Genomic DNA, 19,173 nt, shown 5'->3' with positions numbered 1-19,173 from the left:
AAGCACCTGATTGTTTCCTAAGGATGCCATTTCCTGGGCCCCTCTCCACAGGAACTGTGAGAGGATCTCTGACGTGGAACTAAAGAGCCTGCTGTGACTATAATCATCTTGGCTGCTCTGAGCACACCCAAGTTAGAGAATCAGAGGCCTAAGAGACCTCAGGACCCAATTGTAAGGAGAGAATAAACAAGGAGAGAATAAAGAAGCCCAGGAAACAGGGGTGAGCAACAGCCCCAGCTCCGGTTTCCCAGGAGCCAAGCTGAACCCCAGACACAGACCTGACACTTCATACATGGCCACACCCCATGGCCTAGCTTTCTGCAGAGAGGGAGGAGGGGCGCCTTTCGTGTTTCTGGGTGTGCAGAAGGTTTGCGTGTGTTTGTTTAGAACAAAGCCTATGCTTAACTGGTACAAGTGAAACAGATTTTATAAATAGATGTGAGCATGAATGGTTTTTATGATTAGCTTGTTTTCAATCACCATGCTTGACCGGTGTCTGTGTTTGACTAAGTAAATATTTCTGTGGTGATAGTATACACAACACAATGGCCATTATTTAATGTTAATACAAGTACCATATGGGAGGTCTTATCGTGCTGGAACCCCAAAGTATAATAAAAGCAGATAGGAATAGATAGGCAAGGGTGGGCCTTGTTGTACTGTCAGCTTGATAAGACATCTGCTCTTGTACATGTTGGCCTTGCAAGTATTTATGTGGTCATGGGTCTCCTGGGGCATCACTGGGACCAGATAAGATGGCCACAAGTTCAATTTTTTCCTTTTATTCACTTGGTGACCTTGGATAAGTCTGTATATTAATGCTTTAAACATCCATACCTCACTTTCCCTATTCTTGGGCTTTGCTTGCCTCTCAAGAGAGTAATGAAGATTAATTAACGCCTGGCGGAATCCCTGCCTTCTATATTTAGAACAAAGAAACAAGGAAGGGTGGTGCTGAAATAATGCCTAATTATTTTAAGCACTCCAATGTATAAAAGGGAGACAGTCCAGTACATTTTTCATTTGCAACTGGAAATTGGAGAAAATTGGAAGTTTCCTGAAATTAGTAAAGCAGCCTTGTAAAAAACAAAGCCCTGAAGGAAATGTACTAGGCTGCAAACTTTACCAGCTTGCTTTTCACTCAAGAGAGACAATTATGACTCTAAAGGGCATGAAACTGTAGTTACTATCTCCTGACAAAGGGCAGATAAGAATGGTAGTGTTTTGTGCCACAGAAAAGGAGATTTTACATTTTCACAACAGCATCAATACTTTAATTTGCCTTTTGTGTTTTAACCCAATAATCTTACACTATTTAGTGAAATGGAGTGATCGCTGTTTATATGTTATCTGGCATCATCTTCAGAATTTGCCATGATTAGAAAAGAATGTTCTCTTTTAGAACTCACTCTTCTATCTGTATGTATCCTGGTAGAAAATATCAACAACAAGGACTCTTAAGATTTGCCTTTACATTTTTTATATAGAAAATACTTCCACACTTATGATGTCACTTATCCTCACAAACACTGTAGATGGGTGCTATCAGCATCCCAATTTAAAGAAATTCTTGAAGCATTTCTTTGTCCAAATGCAAAGATGAGTGAACACAGAGCTACAACTGGAACCCAAGACCTGTGCCCTCTGAGCCAATGCTTATGGAAGCACTTCTCATTTCCAAATTAGAAATGAGGATTTGGCCCAGGGGCGAGCAGCTCCCTTGGATGGCCAGGCTTGTTCTGATGACTGAGTTAGGGTTCAAGCTATGCTTTCATTTCCTTCTGGAAATGCTGGCCTTTCACAAGCTCTCATCCATCTCCCTGACTACTCTGGCAATCATTCTGGCTGAAAATGGAGTGTTAAGTTGTCTCATTTACTCCCAGGGAGGAAGTCACACATAGGCAAGAAGAGGCAGAGCCTGACAAACATGTTAGAAAAGAGATCTTGAATTCCCAACTGTGTTATCTAATGTAAGGGGATTCTTTCCAATTGATTTACTAAGGTCACCATAAATCTAGGAACAATATGTTGTTAAACATATTTGGAATGGCCACTGGGGAAGGGTTGGTTAGGACAGCATATGGCAGGTGGGCTGGGAATTATCAGATGCATTGAGGTGGGTGGATGACTAAGTTGATCCATTGTTCTGTCTCCTGCTGTGGCTTTGATAGGCAGGTTTCCATGCTCCAGGCAACACCATGGTCCAATCCCTGCTTTAAAAGCATCCTGTGATTCGTCCAGAGCCTGGAATTAGGAAAATCACCCCTCCTGACACAAGGAAATAGCTCGCCCTACTCAGGAGCGAGGGTTCCTTTAAGTGGCTGTGGGAATTTTGTGTGCACATGTGTTCACATGCTTGTGGCCTGCTCATTTAGTCATAGAAGGAAGGGGAGGGGGCTGGCAACCCAGGGTATTAACAGTATGGGCTGAACAGAACAGACCAGTCTGTTGCTGATTTCGGCTCTGCTCTGCTTTCTTGACCCAACTGCCATGCATGTTTCTTATTATTCTGTGGATTTGTTTTGCACTGATGGGTGGGAAAAGGCTGGTGAAGCAATAATCGTGTAAGTGAAAGCAATGACTCTCTGGTGTCCTCTACCAATTTCCCACACTCTTTGCTAATGCCTCAGGGCCCTGCAGGGTTTAGAATTACAGCTTTCAGTAAATATCCTTAGACTTGCGCTCACATAGTGAAACAGAACCACGTCTGTCATGACAATATTTTACAAAGCCAAAACCAGGCTGTGTGTCCAAACAGTCTGAGCTGAGGAATAACAATAGCAGCTAGCATTTATTGAGTGAGTAGCCCATGGCAGACACTATGCTAAACCCTTGCAAATATCCACTGATTGAATCCTCACGACAATAGGTACCAAAATTATGCACTTTTGACAAACGAGGAAACTGAGGCACAGAGCAGTTAAGTGACTTGGAAAGGTCACACAGGTAAACAGAGGAACTGGGACTCACATCTGTATAGTCAGGTCACAACATCATTAAGTGCTACCTTTATTCAGGGAGCCATGAATGAAACAAGGAGAGAATTGGGAGTTGTTATTTTACCCAGCTACCACATCCTGAATTAAAGAAAATGCGATATTTACTTAGTAAGAGTGAGTATCCCCACTTTTACCAGTAGAGACAACATAAAATAAGAATTGTGTTGTTTTTGTCCCAATATGGTTGCCAGCCATAAAATTAATTACGGCATGTTTATCATGTTTCAGAGGATTTTCGTGGAGAGGCCAACAGGAAAGCTCAGGGGAGAAACTGGCCATGTCTTGTCTGTCATGATAAAGCTACTGACCCAGTATAAGTTAGGCTTTCTACCTGTCAAGCACTTTTTCTAGCTGTGGTGACAAGTTGTCCCTAGTCATTCAAGCCTCATCTTTTTTCCCCGTTGTCCAGTAGGGAGTGAGAGACCGATGATATAGATCTAGGGAGGAGGGCTTTGCTTTTGTCTACTTGAAGCTGAATAACCCATATGAGACAGATTTGCCCACATTGTCTCTGTATTCTCACCAGCTGAGCCATCATCTTGGCTTCTGTAGGAGAAAAGAAGAGTAATTTTGAGATGGTTATCAGGAGGATCTCCTAGATATGCAACAGGAACCCAGAGCAGAGGACCCAATTGTAAGGCAGAAGTCACTATCTGGAGACAGTTTTGTGCTGACATTTTTACCTAGATCCTCTGTAGTCTCCTTAAAAAAAAAAAAAATACATAGTTTTAAGGGATTTAATTTTCACTGCACAGGTGATAATGTTTGTTTAATTCTTGATCATGTGAATATCTTCTGCATAATCATTCTAACCTGATCCCAGATATTTTGTAAAGCAATAAATGTTTCAGTGTTAACAACCTACTTTGTGAATTTAATTCAATGGATATATAGTTCCAATGAATAAGTCCATTCTCCTTATCCTTTCTTATTTTTCTGTAGTAAAAATTATTAGGAAGGTATGTGTCATGTCATCTTTTAGGCTTCAGCCACATTTCCTCTTAAGAAAAAAAACTTTATAAGGATTTATGCTTTTCATATTTCCTCTTAATTTAAAAGAAGATAAAAAGTCCATCTATCTGGCAAGAAAGTCCATTATTACCATAAACTTCCCCGAGAATGCTATTAAAAGAAGCCTTGACCACAAGCCTACTTAAGGGAAAAAAATACACAACAAAAAACCTTGGACTTAGCCTTAAGTGTCTGTTAATCCATGACATGTATAATCTAAGAATGTGATAAAATAGTATCTAACCACGAAAAAACAGAATATTTAACATAGACATGCGGTCTGCTACACTGTCCAGTGAAACAGCCAGTTACAAAACAACATGTACCTGTAAGCCCATTTTAAAAAACAAGGACGCGTGTGTGTATGTATGAGTAGTGTGTGTTTTGATGTAGGAAGAGTAGAAAAAAACTCAAGGACACATATACAGCAGAGAATGCACGAACATTTCTTGATTGGATGACTGTGATCTCCTCTATTTTGTCTCTTCACTTGCATGTATTGTGTAAGTTTCTGACAATAAAATGAAATCTTCAGATTCATAATTAGAAATTTACCTTGATGTCCCTACCTGGTATTGACAGAAAACTAGTTCAACTTTACCACCATAATTAATATGAACATTCTGTTCCCCACTCATCTCCATTTAACAAATCTCATCCTGACCAGGATTTGAAATTTGACTGCTTTCTGACCATCTAGATCCTTCAATTTGGATTCTTTTCTGTTGTTATGCATATTTAAGCTTCACAAACCAACACTTGTCATTGGCTTTTATGATTCTTTTTTATTTTCTCAAGGAACTTTATGTTATTAATTAGCCCATCTCTATAGCATATGTTCCCATGTCCTGAGCCATGTGGCTTTAGTTTAGCTTCAGTGTCTTAGAATCACACTTCCTCAAAGCAACACAGTGGTTCAATTCAACAACCACTTCTTGACTATCGACAGGTTCAGAACATAACATTAGGGACAGTGGGAATGATGTCAGTGAACAAGAGGACTGAGCCCCTGATGTTAAGGAAGTCAAACACTATCAAGTGAGGAAAACAAAATCAGAAACCCTAATGCAGTTATTTAAAGAGAGTAGACAAGCAACCATTCCAATTCCTGAATCCATCCTGTACCAGTGCCAACTTCTTATAAAATGCTCACTTGCCTTACTCTTGTTAAAGTATCACAAGTTGGAAATATCTCAAAAAGAGAAAGCATAATATTAAACATCTTTTAATAGACATAAACCCTAGAAACCAAGGAGTGGTTGTATTTTCCCATCAGGGTGATTAACTAAACTCCAACCCATATGTTAGGGAGACAAATTAGATAAGTTATCTCCTTGTGTCATCCAAGTTCACTGACTCATCACTCTGGCTATCACACTGTCACCATATAAACACTTGGTTTTATTTTGCAGGTGAGGAAATTGGGACAGAGAGAGGAGCTATATCTTTGTCCTCCCCAGAAGTCCATCTGAAGTCCATGTTAGATTACAGAATTGCCACTTCAGGGGTGGGCTCTAGATCTTTCGGCATTCTTACAACTGCGAGATCCCTCCATGACAGTTGGAGGTTCGAGTTTGAGGCTGGACATGGGCTGGGTTCTTGAGCCAGAGTTGACTCCACCTGCTGTAACACTGCTGAGTACATGAGAAAACCAGGTTTAATGTTTGTGACCAATGTCTCTTTTAGTCTCTTGCCTGTGTGATGATGATCACTATCTTGTTGCCGTAGAGACTGTCAGACCTGGCATCTCTGTTTATCTGCAGAACACTCAGTGGTTTCTGAAAACAGGTGTGGCCTCGTTGAGGCGAGTGAAGCCACAACATTTTTTGAGAAGTTGCTTTGACTGTGGCGGCTTTTACCAACTTTCCAAATATCACTTAGACTATCTGTCAGGGGCTATTTGTCAAAGTCACTGGTAAACTAGTCTCTTGCTTTTTGTTTTTTTTCTATATATTTTAAGAGATGCAATACCAGATAGACAAAAGGCTTACTGAGGCAAAAACTAGTTCTGAGTAGCAATTGTGTGAGTTGCGGCTTGTACACTAACAATGAGTTCTTGTCCTATGCTGATGGTGTGGCTTCTGAGGTCAATTATATGAAGAAAACCAATTCTCATTTGGTAAATTCCAGTGAGTTATAAGAACTGAGGGAACTGACACTGTCACCAGCCACCATAGATATGGCCCAACTAGCACAGAGCTCAGGGCCAATAAAGATATTCACATTAGTTCAGAGTAAGAAGGAAAAATAAATAGGCACTCTTAGGCTATGGATAGTTCACAAAAATAACAATCCAAACAAGTGAATCCTGAAAATCAGTTACTGTGAGAAAAGTTGGAAAAGCTGTATATATTTTGCTGGAAAAGAAATATCTTAAGAAAGTCAAGAAATATGACTTCATATAACAAAAAAATTATAAATTAATGCACAAGTAACCAGATCAAGGTTGCAGAGGGCAGAACTAGGTCACAAAAGTAGACTTCCAGCTTAAATGGGAGAATTCTTGATTCCATAGAGGCAACAATAATTCCATGGTCTAACAATAAGAGGCTGACTACCAAAGGCGGCTGCTGCTTCAAGACAATGAAAATCCCCCACTCAGGAAGCTAGGCCATGATTATTGTCAAGCCTGCTATGGAAGAACTCCTGGAGGGAGATTGGATTGAACCTCTAAGGTCCTTCCCAAATATAAGATGCTATCTGTCTAATTAATTGCCCGTCACACTCTAAGTATTGTCTTGGTTCTCATCTCTGTGTCATTGAAATTTGGATTCCCTTCTGCCTAACTGTTAGATAATCGAGAGCACTCATATCTTTATATCAGCAGTCAGCAGAAGCAGTGATGGAGGAGAGATAAATTCCTGGACTTTTAATCGGATTCATTAACAGCCCAGAGTCTTGGTTTAGGAAGATGGAGAAGACCATGATTCCCTTCAGAGTTAAATGTAAGTGAATAACAGTGAAATCAACCAGGTGCCCATCTGGACTTGCTTCCTCAAAAGAAAAAAATATATATATCCCTTCTTTTCCCCCATGGGCATTAAAGTTTGAGAATTGCTTGATCTCCTGTGCTTTTTGTTTTTGTTTATTTGTTTTTGTTTTGCCTTGTTGTTTGACCTAGAGTTTTAGAACGCATCATATCATAATAAACACATGGAAACCAACCCACCTTTTTTCTCTCTTAAAAGTATATAGTCTAGAGCTAGGAATATACTCTGTGGTTGAGCCTTCACCCAGCATGAAAGAGGCCCTGGATTTGATCCCCAGCACCATAAAAAATAAAAATGAAAAAATGAAAAATAAACGATACAATCTGCAAACAAGTTTTGGTGTCAGCTCCATGCCCTCTCTACTGTGTGGGCCCAGGCATGCTGCTTCACTCTCACAGATCCCTGCCTTCTAATTTCTGAAATGGAATAAGCCCTAATCTGCAATTCTAGAGGACTCTTCTGAGAAAATTCATGAGAAAGTGCTTTATGCTCTTTGAAGTAACATTCAAATTTTTGCTAAAGTTATTTAACATTTCTCAACTGCAGGTATAGTCTGTGTAAGACAGAAAAAAAGCTCATTCTTCAATCCTCCCACTAGAAATATTTTTCCTCAGAAGCAATATTTCTTGATCCTCCAGTAGTTTCTATAGAAAGACAAATGATGAACAAGAATGATTGTATTTGTAAGTGCAACAGAACACGTGGTGAGCACCTGGAGATTTATGTTTTTCTAAAAATCTCAACTCTAAATTGGCCTAAGATGACCAAATAGACAAGTAACAGAAACTTTCATTAGGCAAAGCTGAAAAGTCAGGTGATAAGTGTGGAAATTCACAGGGAGAACCATACTGTTAAGTGCCATGCTCCGATTATTTGTGTTTACTAGTTCCAAGGATTTGACATTCTGTCACTACTTTTGCTCTAAAGGGAAAATATTCATAGAGAGTTCCTCCAATGCCTAGCAGCAAAAAAAGAAGCTCCCCCAGAAGAAGTTAAATATTTCACAGAATGAGGGTTAGAAGAACTTCTCACATGCTTGTGGAAAATAAAATGTGTGACCACACTGTGTCATCTCTGCCAATAAATATTTTGTCACTTGAATCGAGCCTTTTCTGCATAACATTGAGTCTGCCTGTTTTGTTTTCTTTAAGCAAAATCAAAGAAGGTATGTAGCCGCAAAGCTTCACTCTATTTTCAAAGGTGCTGTCAAAATTTTACACTTCTAAACTGTGGCAATGAGACACACCCTGAAGAACGAGAGCTTTAAACCTTCACGAGAAAACAGAGAAACCAAGATATCTTGTTATATCTTGTGCACATCAAGAAAAATATGCCCTAACCATAAAGGCCCATTTTAGGGGTGAGCAGAACTGTGCCATTACACAGCTAAGAAGTTGAGTCAGTTGTCTACTTTGCTCCCACCTTTTCTTCCTCCAAGCGTACACCTAAGATTTCAAGCTACTTTACACAACACAAGAGTTTCACACAGGGGTCCCCCACCTCTTTCTGCTTTCAGCACTTTACACTCAAATATTTCTGGACATTAAATTCTTCATCAAGAACCTTTCTGAGGTCCATTGTCATAGGAGAAAATTTTCTAGTGATGGAGACCAATCCTCTCAATTTATCTGTGTGATACCAATGTGGTCATCTTATGCCAGTTTAAAATTGAGATTTTCAGGGGCCTGCTTTGTGTGTAAAAATGGAATTTGTGGAGATAATCCTTAAGTCAAAAGAAATGATTGTAGTTGTTGAGGTTTCATACACAATGACAGGCTGGCACAAAAGATCAGTAGTCACTGGCAAAACCCCTGTCCTTCAGAGAGCTGCCCACGTTGCCTGTGCATGCATTAGTGCTGTGGGAAAGAGATATTCTTCACACTTTTACAACTTCCTGATCAGGTGGTTCACTCATAGGAAAAGGGGCAATACTTTTTGTACTGACACTTTCACCCCAATTCTCCAGACTGTGGAACATAAATCAAAAGCAATTGGGACATTATGAACAAAAACTGAAAATAGCTTCTTGGTACACACAGATGGCCAATACCTGCCCATGTCTACTAAACAGTACCATGTTATTGGTGGATGACCATAGTGACTATCTGGGTTTAAATTGAGTACTAAATTGATGCATTTATGTCATTAACAAATTAAATTTTAGTTACTTAGACATGAATTCAAAAAACACTTTTTGAACAACAACTATATTAAGGTAGTAGTAGACTGGTTGCTGGAAATATACAGAGAATGATTTATGGTCCTTGGCCCAAGGAGCTTTATTACAATGTATTGGACAGAAAAATAAATGGATAGTACATTAAAATATATTTTAATGTGATTGGGGTATAAGGAAAACTATAAGGGAGGGGTACCTGGTATAGTCTTATGGATCAAGAAAAGCTAAACACTGGGCTTTGTAGGACTTCTTCAAGGGTGCCACTGGAAGGACTAAGGTCTTAGAATTATAACGTTGAGGGAAATTATGCTTACTACCTGTGCATAAATACTCTGCATAAAACCTAGACAGACACCCCAGCAGCCTCTCCAGTGAGAAGCAACTGCCTCCCCTGAGGAGGAACCCACTATTTGACAAGGCACTCTCCCTCAAGTCTAAGAGATATGTGGTGTTCTTTGACCTTCAGCATGGAAAGATAATTGGATGGTCTCTGCCCTCAAGAAGCCAATGTTTATTATAGCAAAATACAACAATAGAAATTAATTATGTCATATTTTAATGATCATGTAAATGACTGATTAATAACTAGATAAAATAATATTAAAATAATTACACATAAAATAGATGATGACATAATAGGGAGAAATGTTTCAGGCTTTGAGATTCATTTTGTCTTATTTCTGCAGTTATCCATTTCAAAGTTATCACTTTGCCTCAACAGTCTATTATTTTAGTCTATTATGCTGTTCAGAATCCCTGTGAAAACTGCCTTCAGCTCCTCTCTGTTTGGTCCCTTAGAACTTGGAATTTCTTTTAGCTACCATCATAGTCCACCAGAGATCTTCAGATGAATTTCTGTGAATAAAGTGAATTATGTGATTGATGCTGTGCTTCCAAAGAGCAACCTTCCATCTATCAGGATATGAAGTAAGAGAAGCGACCAGGAAGGGACCAGGAAAATCTTCTCCCCTGGGAGTGCGCTCCTGAGCATCATTCCCTTTTCTCCAACTCTACACTTCATCATTAGGAAAAACAAACATGGTCCTCCACTATTCAGAGCAATTCCCCAGCAAAGGACAAAGAATAAAATGCAAATAAAATAAGAGTGAGATTCTACATCTTGGCAATGTAACAGTCATGATGTGAACATGAATGTAGTTGTGGCTTCTTACTTGCTGTACTCTGAGTGGCCTCCTATCCTTCCTCATCCTGCAGGATACATGCAATTCTGAGGGTGAGCCCTGGTATGGGCTGCAGCTATTTTAAGCTACTAAACATAGTCTTAAGCTGCAGGGCCACCTTATCTAGAAATGGATGATGAGGAAGTCTACCCATCATGGTCAGTGGCAGAGAATCAAATATAATGAAACCAATAGAAGAGTCCATCAGGATAAATGTGATGAGGAAAGGTGGTACAAGGAGAAAGAAGAGAGCATCAGAGAGCACTCCTGTGGAAAAGACCAATGCTCGGACAATCATTTGCTTCATCTCTTTTTCTCCAGAGTGATGAATGGAGAGTTCCCTGAATGGCTCTTTAATGATTGTTTAGAGAAAAGAGGTGGCAGCACTAGAAGAAATGGCTCCCTCACTCCCTGGACTCAGAGCTAGCAGTTAATTATAGTCTTGTAACATTTGCAAAGAACTTCACATTTTGGACAAGCTGAAATTAGAAGTTCAATTCAGGCTACCTGGGTAGGTTGGAAATGCCTCCCCCTACTTTGATTGCATTGGTCTCCAGCCTGCCCTACAAAAGTGCTGTTAAAAGGGCTACAACTTTGCCTTGCTTGCCCTTCCTACTCTTTGGAGATTTTCCTATAGCTTCTAAGAATCTTAAATCAAAATTTAGCTATTTTTAATAGTTTAATTAAAGTCCCTTCCAGGAAAGTTGTAGGGGGAAGAGGGAGAAATGTAGTCCTTGGCATACTCATATATTTCTGCTTTTAGTGTTCTCTTTCTGCCTCAGGCTCTTTTCCACATAATTGTCCTGATTGGCCAAACCCAGTGATTTTCATCACCACATACTGCTGCAGGATCTGCAGAGTGATTCTTCCTTTTATATCCTGAAATGAACATCCTATGAGCATGGGTTTCCAAATGAAATCATTTCAATTAAAATATTGATAGCCTGGAGGTGCACATTGTATATACTTAGCTTAGGACAACAACAACAACAAAAAACAGATGAACAAACAAGAGTTTAGGAGTTTCAATAAGTGATGCTCTGTGCAGGGGTGCTTATCTCTAAACACTGCAGAAAGTTGCAGGAGCTCAGGGACATGTCCTCAGCACACCTGCACTCAGCATGGATGGCTCATACACAGGAGGCTGGTTTGAGAGAGGATGACACTTCCAAAACAGGTGTCATCCAATGAGCAAGAGGAGGCTCGTAGTCATTTCAGGGACAATCTTGGATGTAGAGCTTCAAGAATATCCTACAGCTATTTCTGTGGTCATAATTTCACAAGGCTCCCACTCAACATCATTTCAATTAAAAAGATACACTCATAGTGGGCCTCTTGTGTTTTCCAGGGTAAAGGGGAATATCACTAACCTAGAAGTGAGGGAGGCAAAAGCACATGAGCTTCTGACCCATACTGCCAAGTTCAAATTCCTACTCTAGTGCATAACACCCATGATTTGAAGTTACCTAATAGTTCTATATTATAGTTTGCTTCTTTACAAAGCAGTAATGATAATAGTTCATGTGTTGTAAGTTTATTGTAAAGGTTACATATGATGACATATTTAGAAAACAGTTTAGCTATAATTCCAATTGATCAACAACTCCTTCTAAAAACATTAACAAGGTGGGAACCAGCCTTTCATCTAAATCATATCGGTGCCAAAGAAATTCTTTAAAAGTTGAAAAATCAATTAATAACTTCCCCTGCATTCTACTCATTTAAAAAAAAAAAACTTTTTTGAAAGCCATCACAGAAGAATTGAAATCTGCAAAGCAAGTTATCAATATTAAGAGCTAAGGTAAGGATTCTAAGTCTAATATAAGATGGTCCTAACCAGCCAACACTTACCTTTATGCTATTATGAAACTCTTCTAATTTAGAACTCTGCCTCATCTTTAACATTTTTATTTGCAATCATTCTCATAAAGTCATTCAAAAGCCTTTTGTCTAAGGACTGGACATTGATACTGTCCCTTGTGAATTTCACCTGAAGTGACAGTATCTAGCAACTCATAGCTTCTCTTACCATAAGGATAATCTGACCTTCAAAGTCAAAGTATTTCGGGCTGGGGATGTGGCTCAAGTGGTAGCGCGCTCACCTGGCATGTGTGCGGCCCGGGTTCGATCCTCAGCACCACATACAAAACAAAGATGTTGTATCCGCCGATAACTAAAAAATAAATATTAAAATTCTCTCTCTCTCACTCTCTCTTTAAAAAAAAAGACTCTTATGTGATTGCATCGGATTCTGCTCCTGGAGGTCTACTGGGGTCCCAGGAATGTGGCATTACAGTATCTCCTAGCAAAGAGATACTCCTATGCATACACTATAAGAATCAGCAATTCTAAAAAAAAAAAAAAAAAAAAAAAAAAAAAGTCAAAGTATTTCAAAATGACATCTTATCAAGCAACTTTTTGTAAAATCTTCAAGGTAGAAAAGAAACAAACCACCTTCAAAATAGCTTCCCACTGTTCTTAGGATATAAGCTGAGTTTGCAATGTCCCTGTAGACTCTACCTTAGATCTCAGCTTCATTCAGGTAGATCTCTTTGCCCTCACACCAGCCAGATAAGATGTTTTGTTTTTTGGATGCAGTATCAGGAGCATTTGCACATGAAGCATTTACACAGAGGCTCTTTTTTCCAAACCCCGCCCCCCACTTCCATGCCAGCTCAGGGGACTCAGACATTCCAGCTCAGGGTACTCTAACACCAGTCTGGTTTGTCATATAAATTCTACATAAATTTGTGGGAGTGATCTTCATTTGTAATTACAATATGTCTCATTTAACCATGGAGATGCATTCTGAGAAAAACATTAGGTATTTTGTTGTTTTGAAAACATTGTACAGTGTACTAGCAAACCAAGATGGATATTATGTCACTTGGTGACATAATCTTATGGGCTCACCATTGTATATGGGTGTATGTAGTCTGTCCTTGTCCAAAAGATCATTATTCAGCTCAGCTTTGTATCCTTGCAAATAATTAATACTTACCCTCTGTGGTACAAACCCCAGGAGCACAGAGATTGGTTTATTTTTACTCAATGCTGTATCCACAATGTTTAGACCATCGTCAGCCTGTGTATCTTTAAAAATCAGATGAATTTATACATTTCATCAATTTCTTTACTTAAAATAAAAAGCAAAGTTACCCCATGCCATGGCGTTCATGGAATACTGCCAGCACAGGTCTTTAACCTTTGCAGTCCAAAGGCAATTTGCAAAAATGTCTAATACTTGCATTTCTTTCTCAACATTCTCTGTTTTTCTTTACTGCTCTAATTTTTGTTTAGCCCTTATCACAATTTAACATAGGTTCTATTAACTTGTTTGCATAATTTATCATTTGTAGCCTATAGCAGAATGTTAGCTTTACAAGGGAAGAAGGATAGACTCTTTTGTTCAAAATTAGGTTCTCTTTAACTAGAACAAAATTTAGAACATATTCAGGATTCAGTTAATAACCTGTTACCAAATACTTTGCTCAACTTGGCACTACCAGATCCATCAATATCTTCTCAACAAAATCACACATGTTGCAAGAGAAAGAGAAAGAGAAAGACTTTCCCGATGTGACGGATTTTCTAGACCAGCAGTAGCAACTGGCCTACATGTGGCTATTGAGTACTGAAATGTGACCATTTCAAATTGAGATGTACTATATGTATAAAATACACTCTGGATATCAAAGAATCAGTATGAAAAAATAATGTTAAATAAAATATGAAAAGTTTATATTGATTTCATATGGAAATAATAATATGTTGGATATATTGAATCAAATACAATATACTATTAAAATAAATGTTACCTATTTCTTTTTACTTTTTTAAAATAAGACTACTAGAAAATTCAAAAATACATATGTAGCTTGAAATGTATGTCTACTAGAAAGAACTTTTTCTGAAATATAATTTTCCAGTGCTTGAAAATTATTTTTTGAGGAAGTGTTGGATTACAAATCAAAACAAAAGAGTTCTTTCTTTTATTCTTATTTGAAGGAGTTCATATTACTTACATAGAAGGAAAGAAGATCTGAGAAAATAAATTCCAGGGGATCTTGTGAAAAGAAGGGAGATCAGTAAAGTAGAGGCAGGGTACCAAAGAAGAGGCAGGAGAGGAAGGGAGGGGGAAGAACTGGAAAATGAAATTGACCAAATCTTGCTATGTGCATGTATGAATGTGTCACAATGCATTCAATTTTATATATAACTATAATGCACCACATTTTTAAGAATAAGTAAAGGGAAAGAAGACCAATAGTGTAGAGGAAGGAGATCAGAGAAAGGGAGGAAAGGAGAGTAAGACAAATATGAATATGTCAAAATGAACCTTGCTGTTATGTATAACTATGATGCACTGATTAAAACACTTAAAATATTTTTAAAAAAGAAATTCATGACCAATGTGATTCTACAACTTGTACAATCATAAAAATGAGAAATTATGCTTAATTTATGTATGATATATCAAAGTGCATATTTGTATTATATTGTCATGTATACCTAATTAGAAAAAAATTAAATCATTTAAAAAAATAAATTCTCTTGTACATGAAGTTTCAACCTCCCTCTTTTCCATACATGAAACAAACTTTGATGGGACAAGAGTGAACTAGTGGTCCTAAGCTCATGGGACAGTAAAAAGATTATTTACTTGTCTATAAGCTGGCATGTAATTGTTATTTTTTTTTCTCAATTTTGAACTCACAAATGAGACTGGCCTGGTTTGTATTCAAATTTATGTTACTATTGTTATGTGTCAAAGTTTCATTCCTCCTGAAATAGTACATGTGACTTCATTAGGAGTGCGAGCTTCATTTTACATTCTAGACTAAACAGCATTATTTTCTGATGGGCCACTCATTTTATAAAAGTGACTTAAATCAAACAAATCCTTCTTAATTTTAAGAAGCAAATAGACCACAATACAATAATACTGGGTGACTTTAACACACCACTCTCACTACTGAATAGGTCCTCCAAACACAAATTAAATAAAGAAGCTAAAGAACTAAAAAATAAAATCAATTAATAGACATATATACAATATTTCATCTCTCAATAATCAAATACACTTCCTTCTCAGTAATACATGGATCCTTCTCTAAAATAGACCATATCTTAGGCCACAAAGCATCTCTTAGCATATACACACACACACAAAGACAGATAATACTTTGCATCTTATGCAGTAATAATGGAATGAAATTAGAAATCAATGATAAAATAAAACTAGAAGCTATTCTGACACCTGCAGACTAAATAATATGATGTTGAATGACCAATGAATAGCAGAAGAAATCAGAGATGAAATATAAAAAAAACTTAAGAGGGAAATAAGAATAGCTACACAACATATCAAAATCTTGGGGATATTATTAAAGGCAGGGTTAAAAGGATAGTTCATTGCATTGAGCTCATTCATTAAAAGATTATAAAGTCAACAAATAAATAACCTAACATTACATCTTAAAAATCCCTAGAAAAAGAAGAACAAATTAACAGCAAAAGCAGTAGAAGACAGGAAATAATTAAAATCAGAGCTGAAACCAAAAAAATTGAAACAAAAGAAACAATCGAAAAAAAATTTAAAAAAGAAAAAGTTGGTTCTTTGAAAAAAATAAATAACATTGTTTAACACTTAGCCAAGCTAATGAAAAGAAAGAGAGATAAAACTCAAATTACTAAAATTTGTAATGAAAATGGAAATATCACAACAGACACTATTGATACTTAGATGATAATCTGAACCTATTTTGAAAATTTATACTCTAATAAAATAGAAAGTCCTGAAGACATTGACAAATTTCTAGAAACACATGACCTAGTCAAATTGAAGTAGGAGGACAGAAAATTTAAACATATCAATTTCAGGCAATGAAATTGAAGATGCCATCAAAAACCTACCAATCAAGAAAAGCCCAGGACTAGAGAGATTCTCAGCTGAATTCTGCCAGAACTTCAAAGAAGAACTAACACCAATCCTCCTCAAATTATTCCATGAAATAGAAAAGGAGGCAACCATTACAAACCCATTCTATGAAGCTAGTATCACCCTGACACTAAAACCAGACAAAGACATATCAAAAGACGAAAATTTCAGATCAATATCCAAAAGACTTAAAATCAGCATAGTATAGTGATATGGCCACACCAGTGTTCCTAACAGCTCAATTCACAGTAGCTAAGCTAGGGAACCAACCTAGGTGCCCTTCAATAGAGGAATAGATAAAGAAAATGTGGTATTTATACACAATGGAATACTACTCAGCCATAAGAATAGTAAAATTATGGCATTTGCCAGTAAATGGATGGAAGTGGAGGCTATCATGCTAAGTGAAATAAACCAATCCCCTCCCCAAAAAAACAATGGCTGAATGTTCTCTCTGATATATGGATGCTGACTCATAATAGGCTGGGGGTAGAAAGGCATGGAGGTTCACTGGATTGAACAGGAGTAATAGGGGGAAGGAAGAGCAGATGAGAATGTGAAAGCCAGTAAAATTGATCAGGCATAACTTTTCTAGATTCATATATGAATGCATGATCAGTGTAACTCCACATCATGTACAACCACAAGAATGGGAAGTTATACTCCATGTATGTGTGATATGTCAAAATACAGTCTACTGTTTATATAACTAAAAAGAAAAAAATCTAAAAAGTGACTTAAATCAAAGAAGGAAATATCTGACTAAACTTTATCAGTAAACACAGCATAAATGAACATCCATAGGATTAGTATAGATTATATATTAGATAATATATGCAACATGCTTGAACAAATTTTTTTGAACTGGTTGGTGGATTTTAAGATGATAATATGTTGATAGTAGAGGATAGGAAAGGCAGCAGAATACAACAGACACTAGTATGGCAGTATGTAAAAACGTGGATGTGTAACCGATGTGATTCTGCAATCTGTATATGGGGTAAAAATGGGAGTTCATAACCCACTTGAATCAAATGTATGAAATATGATATGTCAAGAGCTTTGTAATGTTTTTAACAACTAATAATAAATTAAAAAAAGAAAAAAGATGATAATATGGTGAACCTACCTTTGAGGAATTTGTAGTTTAGAGAAGAAGATGACACATAAGCAGTTAATTTCAACATGATGTGGTAAATTCTAACTCTGATAAAGAGAAACACTGAGCAATGGGTATACCAAAAAAGATACAGACCCAGACCCAATTGGTTAGTGTGTGGAGTGTGTGTATGTGTGTGTGTGGGGGGTGTATTGGGGTGGTGTGATGGGAGAGATAATCCAGGAGGAACTACTGCTTATCTCTAATTAAGGATCAATGCTTCTGATTACTCAATAGTTAAATGTTCCTTGGTTGTCACCATCTTATGACAGATATACCAGATTAGTTTGAAAGTGATCACTTCCCCCTTATCAGGACTTTCACTATAACTGCCTCCAGTCTGCTTGTCTAATAGGGAGTAATGACTTCATGGAGATAAGAGAGTTGTGATGAAGATTTTCTGCATTACTTTTCTTTCGAACTCTCTGGAAGAAGAAAAAGAAGAAGAAGGAGAAGGAGGGGGAGGAGGGGGAGGAGGAGGAGGAGGAGGAGGAAGAGGAGACAGTCCTCCTCTTAAACAAATTTTTTTGAACTGGTTGGTGGATTTTAAGATGATAATATGCTGAACCTATCTTTGAGGAATTTGTAGTTTAGAGAAGAACTCTATAGCCATGGTCTGACTCTACCACTCATCCTTGCTTGGTCTTGCTCAAGCCCCTGTCTGAGCATCCTAGCAAATCCAAGATGGCCTCTAAAGAAAGGCTTGATCTTGCCTGTGGGATTCCGTTGAAACTCATCTTTAGAGGGAATGGAAGGAAGGAAGTCCTTTTATTTATGTGATACAAGAGCCAGCCTTCTCAACTCCGTGACAAAACATCTAAACTTGGTCATATGTACGTCTGATGTTAAAAACACATGGAAACTCCTTCAATCAAGAAGGAGCTTCTGCATCCTGCTACAGATTTGAAATGTAGGTTAGGGAATTGCACCCTCTATCCAGATCTTAGACAAACGACTTGACGCTCAAGGAAAACTAGATCTTAGGGGTTTTCATCAAACAAGATGATCAGGAAACAGCAGCCCTTCCCCACAGGCACAGTTTTTAAATTAAGTTTGCAGGCTATGTCCTTGGCTGGCTTGTACACAACACTTGATATGGTAAAAACAGATTAAAAATTATTTTACATTTACAACTAAACCATTAATAGGGAGACAATCCATCATGGGTTTCATGCACTCCTCGTATTATATAACCAATCCCCAAATTCATTTATAACTTAGATTACAAGAAAGGTAGGCTTTTACCTAATGAAAAACGTATAATGCATTGTATTTCATTAGTCACCTTGCCTGCCAGGAAGCCCAGGCAGTCCTAACATTCAAACACCCCCGAACCACATCAGCCTAGGTCTATCTCCCAAAGGGCTCTTCACAGATTTCTACTGCATGATGCTTTCCAAAAAAATCCATTTAATGGCCACAGATGTTAAAAAATAGATTTACAATTCCATTAGCATATTAACAATTCTAAGAGATCCAACAGTAAATGTTTAAATTTATTCTATTCAAAGCTTCTAAACATACGTGACCACAGAATTCTGCCTTTGCATAATACCTATTATCCCAGAGCACGCAAACAAGGAAGGGCTGACCTAGGTCATTGACTGACATATTTCTCTTCCCCTTCTTGAGGTTTTTCTTGTTTCTCCTATTTCTTTTCTTTTTTGGTGTTGCTGGGATGGAACTCAGGGCCTCCTCACACCAGCCAGCTGT

Source organism: Marmota monax, unplaced genomic scaffold, assembly GCF_021218885.2.
Source record: "Marmota monax isolate L192 unplaced genomic scaffold, Marmota_monax_Labrador192_F-V1.1 WCK01_AAM20220418_F8-fsc00062, whole genome shotgun sequence".
NCBI lineage: Eukaryota > Metazoa > Chordata > Mammalia > Rodentia > Sciuridae > Marmota > Marmota monax.
The sequence above is the reverse complement of the archived record's forward strand: the minus strand, read 5'-3'. Positions refer to the sequence as shown.